The 16,267-nt window shown below is 37.6% G+C and overlaps 1 long non-coding RNA gene across 1 annotated transcript; it reads right to left on the bottom strand.

Moving 5' to 3' along the window:
* Window positions 1–7,626: 7,626 nt before the first annotated feature.
* Window positions 7,627–9,675, bottom strand: LOC120091738. Its single transcript, XR_005485822.1, has 3 exons — window positions 9,575–9,675; window positions 8,443–9,382; window positions 7,627–8,224 (listed from the first exon to the last, which is right to left on the bottom strand). It is a non-coding gene; the product is annotated as an uncharacterized LOC120091738 (long non-coding RNA).
* Between the last annotated feature and the right edge of the window lie 6,592 nt (window positions 9,676–16,267).

Here is a 16,267-nt window from a genome sequence, read left to right on the forward strand (position 1 = left end):
CAATTTTCAAGACATTGAATACTCCTTTTAATGTTGGTTTTCAATCGAAATTGAACATTATCTTGGATGTCGATTTTTCACCCACTTTTTGTCAGTAATTGTCCAATATTAAATGTCTGTCATCGTTTTGTTATCGAAAAAATTATATCTATATCTATATCTATATATATATATATATATATTACATTATTTTTGAAGAAGTAATTTTAATCTAATTTATTTCTTTCTATTTGAAGAAGTATTCAAAGCACTCATATGCTCTGTCCTTAACTTTCCCAGTAACAAAGCATATCAAACATACTCAACTGAAAAGATTGCCTATAGAAATAGCAAAAGCTTTAGAACAAACAAAAAAACCATATCAATCTATATAATAGAAAATCATATTAATTGAGAATTAAATGATATAAGGTATTTGAACACTTAAGCACACAATATCCTACTCTAATACAATATTAGATCATCATCCACTAAAAAACTTAATATTTATAGCATATAAGCATTTCTTGATGACATTAGAGGCAAACTTCTGTCGACTCATTTGAACTATTCTACCCACCAGATCCTTGATAATTGCAAAACGCTCATGAGGTTTTCTATGCTCCAATACATGCTGTTGAGGAGAAGAATCAGACAAAGTAATTAATTAGGAAGGGAAAAATAAAAAATCTCCAGATACCAATAAGACCATACAAACTAAAACATTCAGAATATCTTAGTCTTTTTTGCACCTCAAGCAAGCACTCCAAAAGATGAAATCAAAGAGTTTTAACTTGCACATTATCCATATAACTAAAAAGTAAAGAGAGCATAGAGCGAACTATCATTGCTTTCAAAAGAATTTGTCTAGAAGCATGAAACTGAACAACATAATTTCCATATTGATCTTGTGCCAACATGCTAACAGATCCTAGAATTTCCTCTATAACTCGTCTTTGAGTGGTTTCATCCTTACAATGTTCAAGAACTCTCTGTCACAAAGAAAACATAACAACATAGTCCTCACAAGTCAAATTAGCTTGATGCAGTAAGGAAATGAGTTTCATCAGCTTACCTGTATCACACGACACCCATATAGGTGAGTTAAGAGTGTCATGACTTGATAAAAAATGTTGAAACTATAAAATGGATTGCTAATTCTAAGACACATTCTATACACTTTTGTATAACATGATTCCGATTTTGATAGTGTACACACCGCATGACATGTCCATCAAGCTCTTTGACCATTTTAATCTTTTGGTCCAGATCTACTTCTTCAATTGCCTGATGAATTGAGTTGACATATATTTATGTGACAACCAAAGACGAAAATTCGAATGGTTATCAAACAGACTTAGACCAAGTAAATAGAAATAACCAAACCACCCCAGTAAGGCACATTTAATATTTGCTTAATCAAATTCACACACTTAAGATGCAATATAACATAACAAAATTATGTTCCTATTTTGAAAAAAAAAAAAAAATTATCCCAGATGCCGCATAGACAAAAGGCAAAATAACCAAGGATGAAATATAAGACAAAGGAAGCCACCTCCCGCATAAAATTCGTCGGTTTCAATATCAAAACTAGGAAGAATTACCATTGCCCATTCTGTCAATCTCCTTCCCTCGTAAAAGTGAGCAATAAGGTATTTTTATGGTTGAAGCAATCAAGCAAGATCTTATTTCAAATCACGTGAGTTTTATTTTTATATTTCAAATAGAGAGAGAGAGAGATCCCTTAAAACACAAATACTGTAAAGTTAGTTCTAGGTTGTTAGAGTTATAAAAAATTAAAGCACATAGAGTCATGAATATGCACTTAACTGACTCGTTTGATGTCCAGTTAACTCTATAATGTATTAAAATTGGAGCTACTTAACATCTTTTGTATGCCTTTCAGATAGATTTTTGAGCTTCTTTGGGGGCATGGATTTGGAGAAGTAACGAGTTGGTGACCACGAATATTGAACTTAGAACCATAAGCCCACTTGAGACCAGAGAAAAGAGGAGTCATTTTTTTATTCACAGAAAACATACTATTTTTACTGTTACGAATCATAATATAAAAATAGAACAAAAAGTATTAAGAAAATGGCAGTAGTACTTGAGATATTCTATTTCCAAGAAGTAAAATGGATGCAATAATCCAAGCAGCATTTTCATGGGATTCAAGCTACAAAGCAATCCCAACATCGGAAGAAGCCAAAGATGGTGCATCTTTATACCATCACCAACCTATGAAAAAACAAAAGGCAGATGAGATATAGTAGAGATTTAAAGGGCAGCTGTTAGGCCTCCTATCAAGCATGTATACAAAAGAAGGGGCAAGGGGCAAAAGAAGAATTGCACAGATATAGCTCAGGCTGACAGTTAAGTGATGGGACCTGGGTTTGTACGTTTTGTAAGGGATTTTGGGGTTTAGAAGATATTTAAACGTTTTGTTGCTTAGGGTTAGTTATCTTGTCTTTTCAATTGGTGAACATTGAATTTTGGAAGAGCGGAGTCCTCTCTTGGCTGGCAAAAGATTTTCGGAGAACTGTTATTCAGTCTGTGTTGAATATTTGCAAGGCTTAGGCCTGTTTTGAAATATTATTATTGAAGGTAAGGAACCTTACAAGTGGTATCAGAGCCACTGAAATCCTGGGGAAAGGAAAGAAAATGACGCAGAAACAGATGGAAGAGCGATTGAGCGTGACAGTGAGTGACATCAGAATCAATGGAAAGGATCTAGGTCATGCTAACAGAGATGTACAGGGATCGTCATAACTCTCAAGGGACCGCCACAGGGAAAAGGAAGGTGAGGACAGATGAGGAACAGGAAACGATTAGAGAGGAAGGCGAAGGGGAGATATCTCGGGAGAGAGAGCATGAGGAAGGGTAGAAGTAGATTAAGTTCAAAAAACTTGAGATGTCAGTCTTCAATGGGAAAGACTTGGAGGGGTAGTTTTTTAGGGTCAAGCACTACTTCTAGTTGCATTTGCTATTGAAGAAAGAGAAGTTGAAGATAACTGTGGTGAGCATGGAAGAGAAGACGCTGAACTTGTACTGATGGGCAAAGAATCGAAGGAAGTTTAAATTGTGGAAGGAGCTCAAAGAGGGCCTTTAGCGTTTTCGGTCAGGGGAACAAGGGACAACGTGCGTCCATTTTTTGGCCGTCAAACAAGAAGGAACAGTCACCGAGTACTTACAACGTTTCGAAGAGTTATCGGTGTCGTTACCGAACCTGTAGAGGACATCTTGGTCAACACTTTCATGAATGGGCTGGACCTAGTGATACGAACCAAGGTGTTTGCAATGAGGGCTATGGGCCTGAAGAAGATGATGGACGCGACCCAACTGGCAGAGGAAAGAATCGCAACAAGAAGGTCAGCCCAAGGGCCCTATGGAAAAGAAGGAAAACTGGCCTAGAAGGCAACGGTCAAGGGCCTAGAGGGAAATACCACACGAACGGTCACGTGGCCAGAGAAAGTGCTAAATTTAAACCCCAACCTGGAACAAATAGACGGGAAATACCTTTTAAGAAGTGGACAGACTCTGAGTTGCAGGCGAGAAGGGAGAAGGGTTTGTACTACTGCTGCGACGAGTCGTTCAGTAAGGGACACCATTGTAAAAATAAGGAATTACGCCTCTATGTAGTGGTAGATGACGTCGAGGATCTAGAAAGGGAGAACATGCAAGTAGAAGACCGCATGTTGGAGGTCAGTCCGATGATCGAGTTGTCGTTGAAATCGGTGGTGGGTTTGACTGCTCTGGGTACTTTTAAGCTCAAGGGGAAGATCGGGGAGCAGAAAATCACAGTCATGGTGGATTGCGGGGCAACACATAACTTCATAGGACAATGAATGGTGGAGGATTTTTCCTTGCCTGTTACAGAGACGACCAACTATCGCATCATCATGGGGTCAGGGGAGGCAGTTCAAGGAAAATGAATGTGTAAAGAAGTGAACGTCGACCTACCCACCTTAACGTTAATGGACAATTTCTTACCAATGGAGCTGGGAAACTTAGATATGGTTCTAGGAATGCAATAGTTGCAAAAACAGGGGTCGATGATCGATGATTAGAGGGAGCTAACTATGAATTTCAAGGTAGGGGAGTCGAAGATGGTATTGAAGGGGGCCCCGCGTTGGCCATGATGGAGGTTTCATTGAAGATGATGGTGAAGTCATGGCAGTCAAAAGACCAAGGGTTTTTGTTTATCGATTTTAGAGCAATGGGGGTACCAGAGGGACAGTGAACTATTGATGAGTGACTCCGTCGAGGAGTTTCGTCCGAAACTAGAGCAACTTTAATGTGAATATGGGGATGTGTTCCACATGCCCGAAGGGCTACCCTCAACCCACCAAAGAGAACATCAGATCCAATTGAAAACGGGTATTGATCTGATCAATGTGCGATCGTAGCATTACCCGCACGCGTAGAGATGTTGGTGACATTATCGACCCAAGTGTAAGTCTGTTTGTCAGTCTAGTGATTCTGGTCAAGAAGAAGGACGGAAGCTGGAGGTTTTATGTCAACTACCAGGCGTTGAACAGGATGACAGTACTCAACAAGTTTCCCATTCAGATGATCGACGAGTTATTGGATGAATTGAATGGGGCTCTAGTGTTTTCCAAACTTGATTTGAAGTCCGATTATCATCAAATATGAGTCAGGAAGAAGAATATTCCCAAGACCGCATTTCGGACCCATGAGGGGCACTATGAGTTCCCGGTCATGCCTTTCGGCCTAACGAATGCGCCAGCAACATTCCAAAATCTCATAAACTAGGTTTTTTGCCCTTATCTACAAAAATTTATTTTAGTATTTTTCGACGATATTCTAGTCTATAGTAGGGACATGGTCTCCCATCTAAAGCACTTGGCTACTGCTTTCCAGCTTCTCCAGGAGCATAGTCTATATGCCAATCAAAACAAATGTCAGTTCGCCAAGACACGGATTGAATACTTGGGCCATTGGGTATCTGTCAAAGGGGTCGAGGCTGATGAGGGTAAAATTAAAACCATGCTCGAGTGGCCCTAACCGAGAAATGTTAAGGAGTTGCAAGGTTTTTTGGGTCTCGCGGGTTATTACAGGAAGTTTGTGGCCAATTATGAATCCATAGCTGGCCCATTAACGAAGTTATCAAAGAAGAACGGGTTTTCTTGGACGGAAGAGGCCACCAGGGCTTTTAGGTCCTTAAAGGCAGCTATGACGACGCTACCAGTCTTCGTCCTACTAGATTTTAATCTTCCATTTGATATTGAAACTGACGCCTCTGGGACCGGACTGGGAGTTGTGCTATCACAAAATTGCAGCCCATCGCTTATTTCAGCCAGATATTGACCACGTCAGGATGAGAGAAATCCGTTTACGAATGGGAGTTGATGGCAATTATGTTGGCTGTGGAAAAATGGCGCCATTACTTGATGGGCCATCATTTCATTGTATACACAGATCAGAAAGCGCTATGCTATATCTTAGAGTAGAGGGACATTTCACCCGGAGTTCAGAAATGGGTGATCAAGTTGATGGGGCACGACTTTGAGATCATGTACCGATTAGGACCGAAGAACAAAGCAACCGATGCCCTCTCGAGGACTTTGGGCGATGCTCAACTGAATGTGATAGTTGTTCCTTTGTTGATAAACTTGAGTGTGGTCAATCATGAAGTACAGGAGGACACGAAGCTCCGGGCCATTCTTACCAAGGTGATACAAGGAGACGAGCCAGTTCCCCACTACTTCGTGAATCATGGAAGGTTGTTCTACAAGGGACGTTTGGTGTTCGCACGCACTTCAGAACTAATACCCACAATCTTTCACACGTTCCACGACTCTATGGTAGGGGCCACTCGGGGTATTTGAAGACTTACAAACAGATAGCTACTGAATTGTTTTAGGAAGGTCTTCGAACAGATGTGAAATAGTATGTGGCTCGATATGACATTTGCCAACGTGATAAAATTCAAGCTTTGTCTTCAGTGGGGCAGTTAAAACCATTACCAATTCTAAACCGGGTGTGGGAGGACATTTCAATGGACTTTGTGGAGGTTCTGCCCCATTCTTCTGGTTGCGAGGTGATTCTCGTGGTGATGGATCGATTAAGTAAGTTATCTCATTTTGCTGCCCTGAGCCATACGTATTCGGCCAAGACCGTAGTTTGATTTTTCTTCGGGAGGTGGTGCACCACCATGGCTTCCCTTTTTCGATTGTGTCGGATCGGGATTGAGTTTTTCTCAACCATTTCTAGAGGGAGTTATTCCGAGCACAAGGCACTCAGTTGAAAAGGAGCACGACGTACCATCCACAAACTAACGGGCAGACGGAGGCAGTGAACAAATGTGTCGAAATGTACTTGCGTTGTTTTTGCCAAGAGAAACCCAAGACATGGAGCAATAAACTGCCGTGGGCAGAACTGTGGTACAATACATCGTATCATGCCTCGATCAAGTCCACTCTGTATGAAGTTGTCTATGGGAGACCTCCCCCACCCATCATCTCTTACGGCCAGACAGAAGCCACCGTGCATGATTTTGTTGAGAGGCAGTTGGAGGACAGGGGTGAGGCCCTGGCAATTTTGACCTTACCCTTGCGCAAGAGCAGATGAAGAAGGTTGCGAATGGCCACAGATGGGAAGTCACTTTCGAATCTGGGGATTGAGTTTATCTAAAAATTTACCCTTACCGGCAAGGATCGTTGGCCAAATGGCATGGTGAGAAGTTGTCCCCGCGGTTTTTGGACCCTTTTGCATTTGAGGACGTGTTGATGAGGTCGCATATCTACTTGATTTGACAGATATCGCCAGGATACACCCAGTATTCCAATATCTTAGATGAAGAAAGCTGTGGGACGCCATCACGAGGTGCAGTCAGACGTCTCAATCCTCAATGACCAAATAAAGTTGGTCTTGGAACCGAAAACAATCGACTAGATGCGCTGGAATGATGTTGAACGCGAATGGGAATGCTTGGTCACTTGGAAGGGGCAGCTGGCGCATGAAGCTACTTGGGAGTCTTATGCCGCATTACCGGTCAATTCCTTGATTTTCACCTTCAAGACAAGGTGACTCTTCTTTAGGTGGGTATTGTTAGGCCTCCTATCAAGCATGTATACAAGAGAAGGGGCAAGGGGCAAAAGAGGAATTGCACAGACATAGCTCAAGCTGACAGTTAGGTGGTGGGACCTGGGGTTGTACGTTTTGTACGAGCTTTTGGGATTTGGGAGATATTTAAACGTTTTGTTGCTTAAGGTTAATTATCTTGTTTTTTCAATTTGTGAACATTGATTTTTGGAAGAGGGGAGTCCTCTCTTGGTTGGCAAAAGGTTGCCGGAGAACTGTTATTCTGTTTGTGTTGGATATTTGCAAGGCTTAGGCTTATTTTGAAATATTATTATAGAAGGTAAGAAACCTTACAGCAAGTCTGGTTGGTTATAGAGGATTCTATAACTATTTTTACATTTGATAATCTAGGCACATTTGGGACTTGCAATATCACCCGGAGATATTTGGTTGTTCAAATGGATGATTAAGATTCAAGATAGTAAGTACACTTTAAAGGAAATATCTATCTTACTTTAAGTTTAAGCGATTGAATGTCAATTATAAACACAAATCAGGAATAACATAGCAACTTCAAATCATTCAATGGGAAGAACTTCCATTTTTTCATAGTGCCATAATGGCCAAAAACATTGTAAATTGCGATAGTAACATGTGCAAGTAAACTCTAGCAAACAATTCGTCAACTTGTAAAACAATACCATTGCAACTGGATGTCCTGCAGTTTTCAGAGTGGAAATAAGGTCAGATTTGTCTCGAGGAGTCAAAAATGAGTAAAAAAATAAGGTCAGTTTCCAGAGTGCAACTAGTCGCCCATTTGCAATTGCAAGTGAAGCAATTTTCTCCACTACAGTGGGGACTTGAAGTATTTCTGTTTCTCCATAAAAGAGAAGGCTTTCCTTCGGTAGTCGTTCCTATCTGAAAGTTGAGAAATTTGGTGAGACTGCGAAGAACATTGCCTATACAATTTAGGAAAACTTGCATTTCCTTCTTTTTTCTTAGAAACAATCCAATTTTAAAAAGTAATTTAGGAGAGAATTTAGGTGGAAGTTTCCCACGATTGTCTGAGTGAGAGTTGATGTGCAGATTGCAATATCATAAAATAATCACACATTGTCCAAAGCAACACAATCTATGTCTACCAGACGTTCCAATACATCTTTTCCTCCTCTTATTAGAAGTCCTCGTCTAGCCTCTGATCAGTTTGTAGTGCACAACATAAGAACTCACAAGGGTATTTATTATTTTAATATTATGAAATTTAGCACTAAGAAGGTCGAAGTGGAAGGAGATAAATAGTAAAACTCAGTTGGGCATTCTTGTGCAAATATGAAATAAATAGTACAAACTCGAGCGCATAATTCAAATATGAGCAATCAATTTTGACGGCATAACTTTTTTCCTAAAACTCACCCAAACAGGACCTACATCTCTTTCTTCTGAATTCAAGCTGAATATGTATTGTCTGTTATCGTTTCTGAAGTCGAGTCGGACCTGGAGGCCAGAGAGTCCGTAATCAAGGAACTTGTGGTTTGCAATGAAATGAAATCTAGGGTTGCTTATTTCCTAAGGCGTAAGGTAAAAAAGCGGCATCTAGGCCGGTGGACTCAACACTTTGCTTAAGAAGATGCCCTTCACAAAGCTAAGTACTCTTCACCAAGTTACCCTTACTCGAGTATGCAAACTCACTGGCTTCGGTCTCTCAACTCTCAATCCGGGCGCTATTTAAAAAGCACCATCGCCTTGAACTCTTAAATTGACTCTCGTTTACAGCCTTTTTTAGCTCAGTCTTCCATTTCTCCGGCAGCCCTCTTTCTATGATCATCCGGAGGAGAAATCGACGAGCCAAGACACAAATCACCAAACACACATATTCATATGAGGAAGAGATCGCCCATTTTCGATATAAAAAACTTCAACAGTTGTGGGAGAACGCTTTCTATTAGACAAATAACCTTGGTCGACATAGAGACGTGACGGAAAGTGAAAGACCTCTTGTTCATTAGCTCAAGCTGTATCATCCACACCCAGTCACACCTTCTATAAGGAGAAGGTACAAAGGCTTAAGCGACTAATGGCCCTAATGGAGTGTCCCTCTGCTACAGCTACTTCCACTTTTGCTCATTCAGGTACTTTGATTATAGTGATCTTCTTTTTCCAATTCTGAATCTTTGATCATTACCAGCGTGCTGAAGGCAAAAATCCGGAAACGAACGAAGAGAAGATGCAAGCTCGAGCTTGGGCTGAGGCAAGGGCACGAACTGTAAAGGCTTGGCAAAGCACAAGTAAGAGAATCTTTTCCAAGTCCTCGGAGTATAGCATCTACCGCCCTGTCATCCCCACCGAATTCATGCTACAAGAAAAAAGAAGCCAATAACAATCAATCTAAATGCATCTATCACAACGGAAGCTAAAAATAAATGATCTATAAAATAAATTGCCGAATAAGAATTTGAACAAACAAAATAAACATGCTAGCAAGCTTGACCAAACACTTAAATTCAATATAAAACAAATTAGAGCAGATTTAACTATGAAACTTTACCAAAAGGACTCGAATCTGTGCTGGAACGTGATTGAGTTGAAAATCACCAATGTGACCCTAATACGAGCAAACCGAATCGAAGTTTATTAAGGAGTGGGTTGCTGCTGAAAGTCGCTATTCGGCTAATAAACACGTGAAGTCGGCGAGCTTAAGGTCAATGCTTATGGTCAGTTCATGTTAGCTAGATGCTCCTCATGTGGGAATGTTCTAAAACTTACCGTTCATAAATATTGAAAACATATTCTATTTATCAATAAAAATATTATAGAGTATTTTATTCAATAAAGTGTTATTGATATTGCATTATATTATAAAAATCCAATAAACAAATCCATTGCTATATTATGAATATTTTAACTTTATGTGGAGACATAAAAGTGAATCAAGTTTTAGTATATAGCCAAAATAGTCTATTAAGTATATGGATGAGATTGGATACCTAGTCCTAGTAACACTATTGGATGCGACTCACTTTGTATACGGATACAAATTATGTGATCCCAAAATCATTCATGTGGAGACATGCGAGTCGAGACATTATATGAAAAGGATGTTTGCATAAGACCGGATCTCGAAATAGTCACTTTTCTTTATAACAATGGAGACATCCTAGGGTAACTCGATCTTGATCCTGGCTAACTATGAACTCCTGTTTATTCAGGATTATCCTTTGATCTGCATAGATGAGAGTAGTCTAATAGCACTACTCAATAAGCCTCCCATTTTGGGGATAAGACCAGATAGATAGTTGGGGACATAGTTTTGCAAGATGGAATTCATTCCTACTTGATTTAGGGTTTAACAGATAGGTTGTTCTCTTAAGTACTGATTCCTGGTCTTGAACAATGGGGTCCTGCCCTCTCATGAACAAGGGGGTCATGATTTATTAGTTGGACTATAAACCAATTGTTAATTAGAGGATCGGTGGGAGCTTAAGGAGTAAGATGTATTTACAGGGGTAAAACAGTAATTTTGTCCTAGCTGTAAATACAAACAACCTAAATGATCGACTTATTGATTATGGTTAAAGTGGAAAAAAATATATCTACAGTGAGAAGAGTCCAACTATCAAGCTATAGTGGTGTGTCTCGGTAGTTAACAAATATTGATTAATTCGATCTAAAGAGTTTAGCCAATTAATCTCAAATCGTTGGAGCTCATGATCTGTAGGTCCATAAGGTCCATCTACTAGCTCATAAAATTATATCTTCGATTAGTGAATTGAGTGAATTTGAAATGTTCAAATTCAATTTAGGGTTTGATTAATTGTATTCGATATAATTAAATATTTAATTTATCGAAATTGAATGTAATTGGAGAGATTAGATATTTAAATATCGATTTAAATATTGAATTACATGAATAGGATTCATGTGTCAATTAGGTATTTGATTAATTTAATATTTGATATTAAATTATTAATTAAGTTTTTTTAATTAGTTAAATTAAATATTTTTTCATTTTTAAAATTCAAGATTTGAGTTCTATTAACTTAATTTTGAATTTTGCTGAAAATTAAAAATTAATTCAAAAATAAAAAATAAAATAAATAAAGTTGGGATAGTTGGATTAATCCACTAAATTGAACACCTAAGCCTTTGGCATTAATGCAATTTGAAGTGTCAAATTGCATTAAGACTGAGTGCTTGCATTAATTGAACACATAAAAGGTTCAATTTCTCAGCTTGAGGGGTGGATGAAAAACTAAAATTTTTAGAAATTCAAAAACTCTCTCTCTATCAAACATCTTTTCCCTTTTACCCAAATTGACCTCAATCAGAAATTCCACTTCTCAATCCAAGTTAAAGATTAGTTAAGAAGATCATTATGGTGGTCCATTGTTGTTATGAGGTTCCAATTCGTGGAGAGGAGATGTGATTAAAGAGTATCATCAAAGGATATAGTTCTGAAACCCTATTCTATTAAAATTTATGTTCAACATGCTTTTAAACTCAAATTAAGTGTAATTAGAGTACTTATTGATTTTGATTGCTTCCGTTACATGCTTGTATGTTCTATCATCTCAATCCATAAATAATTTAGCTGCTCATAATAAAAATGGAGAAGATGAATAAAAGATGAAATGCATATGTATTCATAATGAAGAAATGAGTATTTTTCAATGTTTAAACAATACAAATACACTTAAGAGAAGGAATAGGGATAGAGAATCAAGTCGAATCATTAGTAAAGATGAAATGCGTGGTACATAATTTCTTGTTTTCTCTGGCTTTTTCAATGATTACTTCACTGCAAATGTTAAAAGATGGAGTTCCTCTTCTACTTCCACGGGAAACCGAAGCTCTCACTAAGGTTTTTTGAATGGATGTAAGAGAATAATTTTTTACAAAGTTTAATTTGTTTCTTCTAAGAAAATCTGTATTTTGCATAGTCAACATTGTCCTACGGTCTCCTCTGTTAGTTTGAATCGTGAGATTCCTATGTTGCACTTGCTGTCATTTTTAGGTGGCACTAGTTAGTCGTTAACCACAGCGATCCCCACGAAGGATTGTAACATAGGAATCGGAACAATCCAGACTTCATAAATGAATAGGGTCTTATAGTTCTGTCTTGGATATTGTCTTCCATCTCGGGGGCATATTCATACTGTTCTATAAAATCTGAAAATGGTGGGTCACACTTACAAGAATTACTAATCGTTAGTAAAGATCTTGATCGAAAACACTTACCAAATGAACTATAGAAATATGAGTTATTCTGATATAGAATTTGGTCAAGATTGTCTTGCTTCAATGAATGAATTTTTTTACTACCCTATGGTAGCAACTGTTCTAAATCATTAAAGTATCGTTGCAAATAAATAAAGATTTTTTGGGTACTTTATTATTTTTTTTGCTAAAATTGGATTTAGATGCATAAGTTTAATAGAATTTGTTTAAACTTTTCCAGTAATGTCAAATTTAATTATACAACTGCTCGCTTCCAATAAGTTTGGATGATTCGATGCAATGGGAGATTCGAGGTTTGTGTTGACGAAGGAATGTCCTCCCAAGAAGGATATTCAAACTAAAAATCCAACATTAAAACGATACTAGTTGTGGATGATTCGAGGTTTGTATTGACGAAGGAATGTCCTCCAATTCCCATTACAACAACGAACCGAAATGTTTGGAACATCTATGATCGGTGGGTTAGGGCTAATGAAAAAGCTAGGGCTTATATTTTAGCAAGTATATTCGATGTACTTAATAAGAAACATGAGGTAATGTCCACTGCCCATGAGATAATGGCGTCACTCCAAGAGATGTTCGAGCAATCGTCATCCTTTGTTCGATATGAAGCCATTAAGTATATTTATAATACTCACATTAACGATGGTACCAATTTTAGAGAATATGTTCTCAATATGATGGTCCATTTTAATATTGTTAAGGCTCATAGGGCGATGATAGATGAAATCAATCAAGTCAGTATGATATTAGAGTCTCTTCCGAAGAGTTATCTATCTTTCAGAACCAATGTTGTTATGAACAAAATTACTTACAATTTGACTACATTTTTGAACGAACTACGAACATATCAGTCTATGATGAAACTTAAAGAAGGTGAAATAAATGTTATTTCAGGACCTAAAAAGTTTCTAAAGGGTTCTACGTCTGGAACAAAGCCTGCTGATAAAAAAAAGCACATTTTCTCTTCTTCAAAAGACAAGGTTGTACAAATGAAGAAGAAGGGTAAAGAGAATAAGAAAACCACTGCAAAGAAGAACATAAACAAAAACAAGGCTCCCAATGGGAAGTGTTTCCATTGCGAAGAGGATGGGCACTGGAAGTGTAACTACCCAAAATATATAGCAGAAAAGAAAGTGGAAAAGGTAAACCTAGGTAAATCAGATTACTAGTAGTTAAAACATGTCTAGTGGAGAATAACCCCCTAACCTGGATATTAGATTCAGACGCCGCTAATCATGTTTGCACTTTTCTACAGGAAACTAGTTCTTGGAGACAACTTTCTAAACAAGAAATGACTTTCAAGGTGGGAACGGGAGAAGTCATTTCGGTTCATGTAGTGGGAGATGTCAAGCTATTTTTTGGAGAATCTTTCATCTCACTTAGAAATGTATATTATGTACCTAAGATGAAATGAAACGTAATCTCCATTTCTTGTCTGATAGAAAATATGACAGAAAATCTTTTAAATGTAATGAAGTGTTTGTTTTTTCAAGAGGTGTTCATATTTGTTATGCAAGACTTGAAAATAACTTGTACATTTTAAAACCAACTAAAGCAAAGGTCATTCTAAATATAGAGATATTTAAAACGGCTGAGACTTAAAATAAAAGACGTAAAATTTCTCCTAATTCCTATCTTTGGCACCTTAGACTTGGTCACATTAACCTCAAATTGATTGAGAGATTGGTTAAGAACGGTCATCTAAGTCAGTTAGAAGATAGTTTTTTACCTCCATGTGAATCATGTCTTGAGGAAAAAATGATAGAAATATCTTTTTCTGAAAAAGGTCTTCGTGCCAAAGAGCTTCTCAAACTTATACATTCAGACCTATATGGCCGATGAGTGTAAAAGCACGAGGAGGCTATTAGTATTTTGTCAGTTTTATTGATGATTACTCGAGATATGGCTACATTTACTTAATAAGTCATAAGTCTAAAACGCTTGAAAAGTTCAAAGAATTTAAGACTGAAACAAAAAACTTATTAGGTAAAATAATAAAACACTTCAATCTGATCGAGGTGGTGAGTATATGGATTTACAGTTCAAGAAATATCTAGTGGATCATGGAATTCAATCCCAACTCATAACACTTGGAACACCACAACAAAACAGGGTTAAAGAAAGGAGAAATCAAATCTTGTTTGACATGGTCTGTTCAATGATGAGTTATGCTTAGTTACCTCAATCCTTTTGAGGGTATGCAGTACAGACTGCAGTATATATTCTGAACGTTGTTCCTTCAAAAAGTATTTCAAAAACACCACATGAATTATGGAAATGACGCACAAAACTAGTTTACGTCATTTCCGTATATGGGGTTGTCCAGCACACATGTTGGTACAAAATCATAAGAAACTGGAAACACGTTCGAAGTTATGCCTCTGTGTTGGATACCCAAAAGAAACAAAAGGAGGATTTTTCTATGATCTCTAAGAAGATAAATTGTTTGTATTGACAAATGCTACATTCTTGGAAGAAGATCATGTTAAAAGTCATCAACCTCGCCATAAACTAATATTACAAGAATAACCAAAGATGCTGTAGAAAAATCAGCAAGAGTTGTTGATCAAGCTGGTCCATCAACAACTATTGTTGCCCCGTCATGTCCTTCTCAAGAGTTGAATATGCTTCGACGTAGTGGGAGGGTTATTCAGCAACTTGGATGCTATATGAATTTAACAGAAACTCAAAACAATCATATATGATGATGGTTTAGAGGATCCATTAACCTTTAAAAAGACAATGGGAGATGTTGATAGGGAACAATGCATAAAAGTCATAGACGTTGAAATGGAGTTAATGTACTTCATTTCTATCTGAGAACTTGTAGATCAACCACGTGGGTCAAACATATAGGTTACAAATGGATCTACAAAAGAAAACGAGACCAAACTGGCAAGATGCAAACCCATAAAGCCAGACTCGTGGCAAAAGGTTTTACTTAAAGAGAAGGGGTTGATTATGAAGAAACCTTTTCTCTTGTTGTCATGATAAAATCTATAAGAATACTTCTATCCATTGCCACATATTATGACTATGAAATATGGCAAATGAACGTCAAGATATCTTTTCTGAACGACCATCTTGATGAAAGTATTTTTATGTCTCAACCAGAAGAGTTCATCGAACAAGGACAGGAACAGAAAGTCTGTAAGCTTAAATGATCCATTTATGGGTTAAAGCAAGCTTCAAGATCCTGGAATATAAGATTTGATACTACGATCAAATCTTATGGCTTTAAATAGAATGTTGACAAACTTTGTGAATATAAGAAAATAGTCAACAAGGCTATAGCATTCTTAGTACTTTATGTTGATGATATCTTGCTCATTGGGAATGAGACAAGCTTCCTTGCTGATGTAAAGAGATGGTTAGCAATACAGTTCTAAATGAAAGATTTGGGTGATGCTCAATATGTTTTAGAGATACAATTTTTTCGAAATCGAAAGAATAGAACCCTAGCACTATCTCAAGCATCTTATATTGACAAGATGTCGTCAAGATATAATATACAAAATTCAAAAAAAGTATGTTGCCTTTTAGACATGGAATTCATTTGTCAAAGGAATAGTGTCTTAAGACACCTCAAGACATTGAGGAAATGAAAAGAATTCCATATGCATCGACAATTGGGAGTTTGATGTACGCAATGTTATGTACACGTCCTGACATATGCTTTGCAGTTGGAATCGTCGGTTGGTTCCAATCCAATTCAGGACACAGTCATTGGATTGCTGTAAAAAACATCCTCAAGTATCTAAGGAGAACAATGGATTATATGCTTGTGTATAGACCTAAGAATTTGATCCTTACTGGATACACTGATTCTGATTTTCAGACTGACAAAGATTTAAGGAAATCTACTTTAGGATTAGTTTTCACACTCAATGGAAGAGCTATAGTTTGGAGAAATATTGAACAGAGTTGTATCGCTGACTCCACGATGGAAGTAGATTACGTAGCTGATATGAAGCCACTAAAGAAGCAATATGGCTAAGAA

The sequence above is a fragment of the Benincasa hispida genome, chromosome 11, assembly GCF_009727055.1.
Source record: "Benincasa hispida cultivar B227 chromosome 11, ASM972705v1, whole genome shotgun sequence".
Classification (NCBI taxonomy): domain Eukaryota; kingdom Viridiplantae; phylum Streptophyta; class Magnoliopsida; order Cucurbitales; family Cucurbitaceae; genus Benincasa; species Benincasa hispida.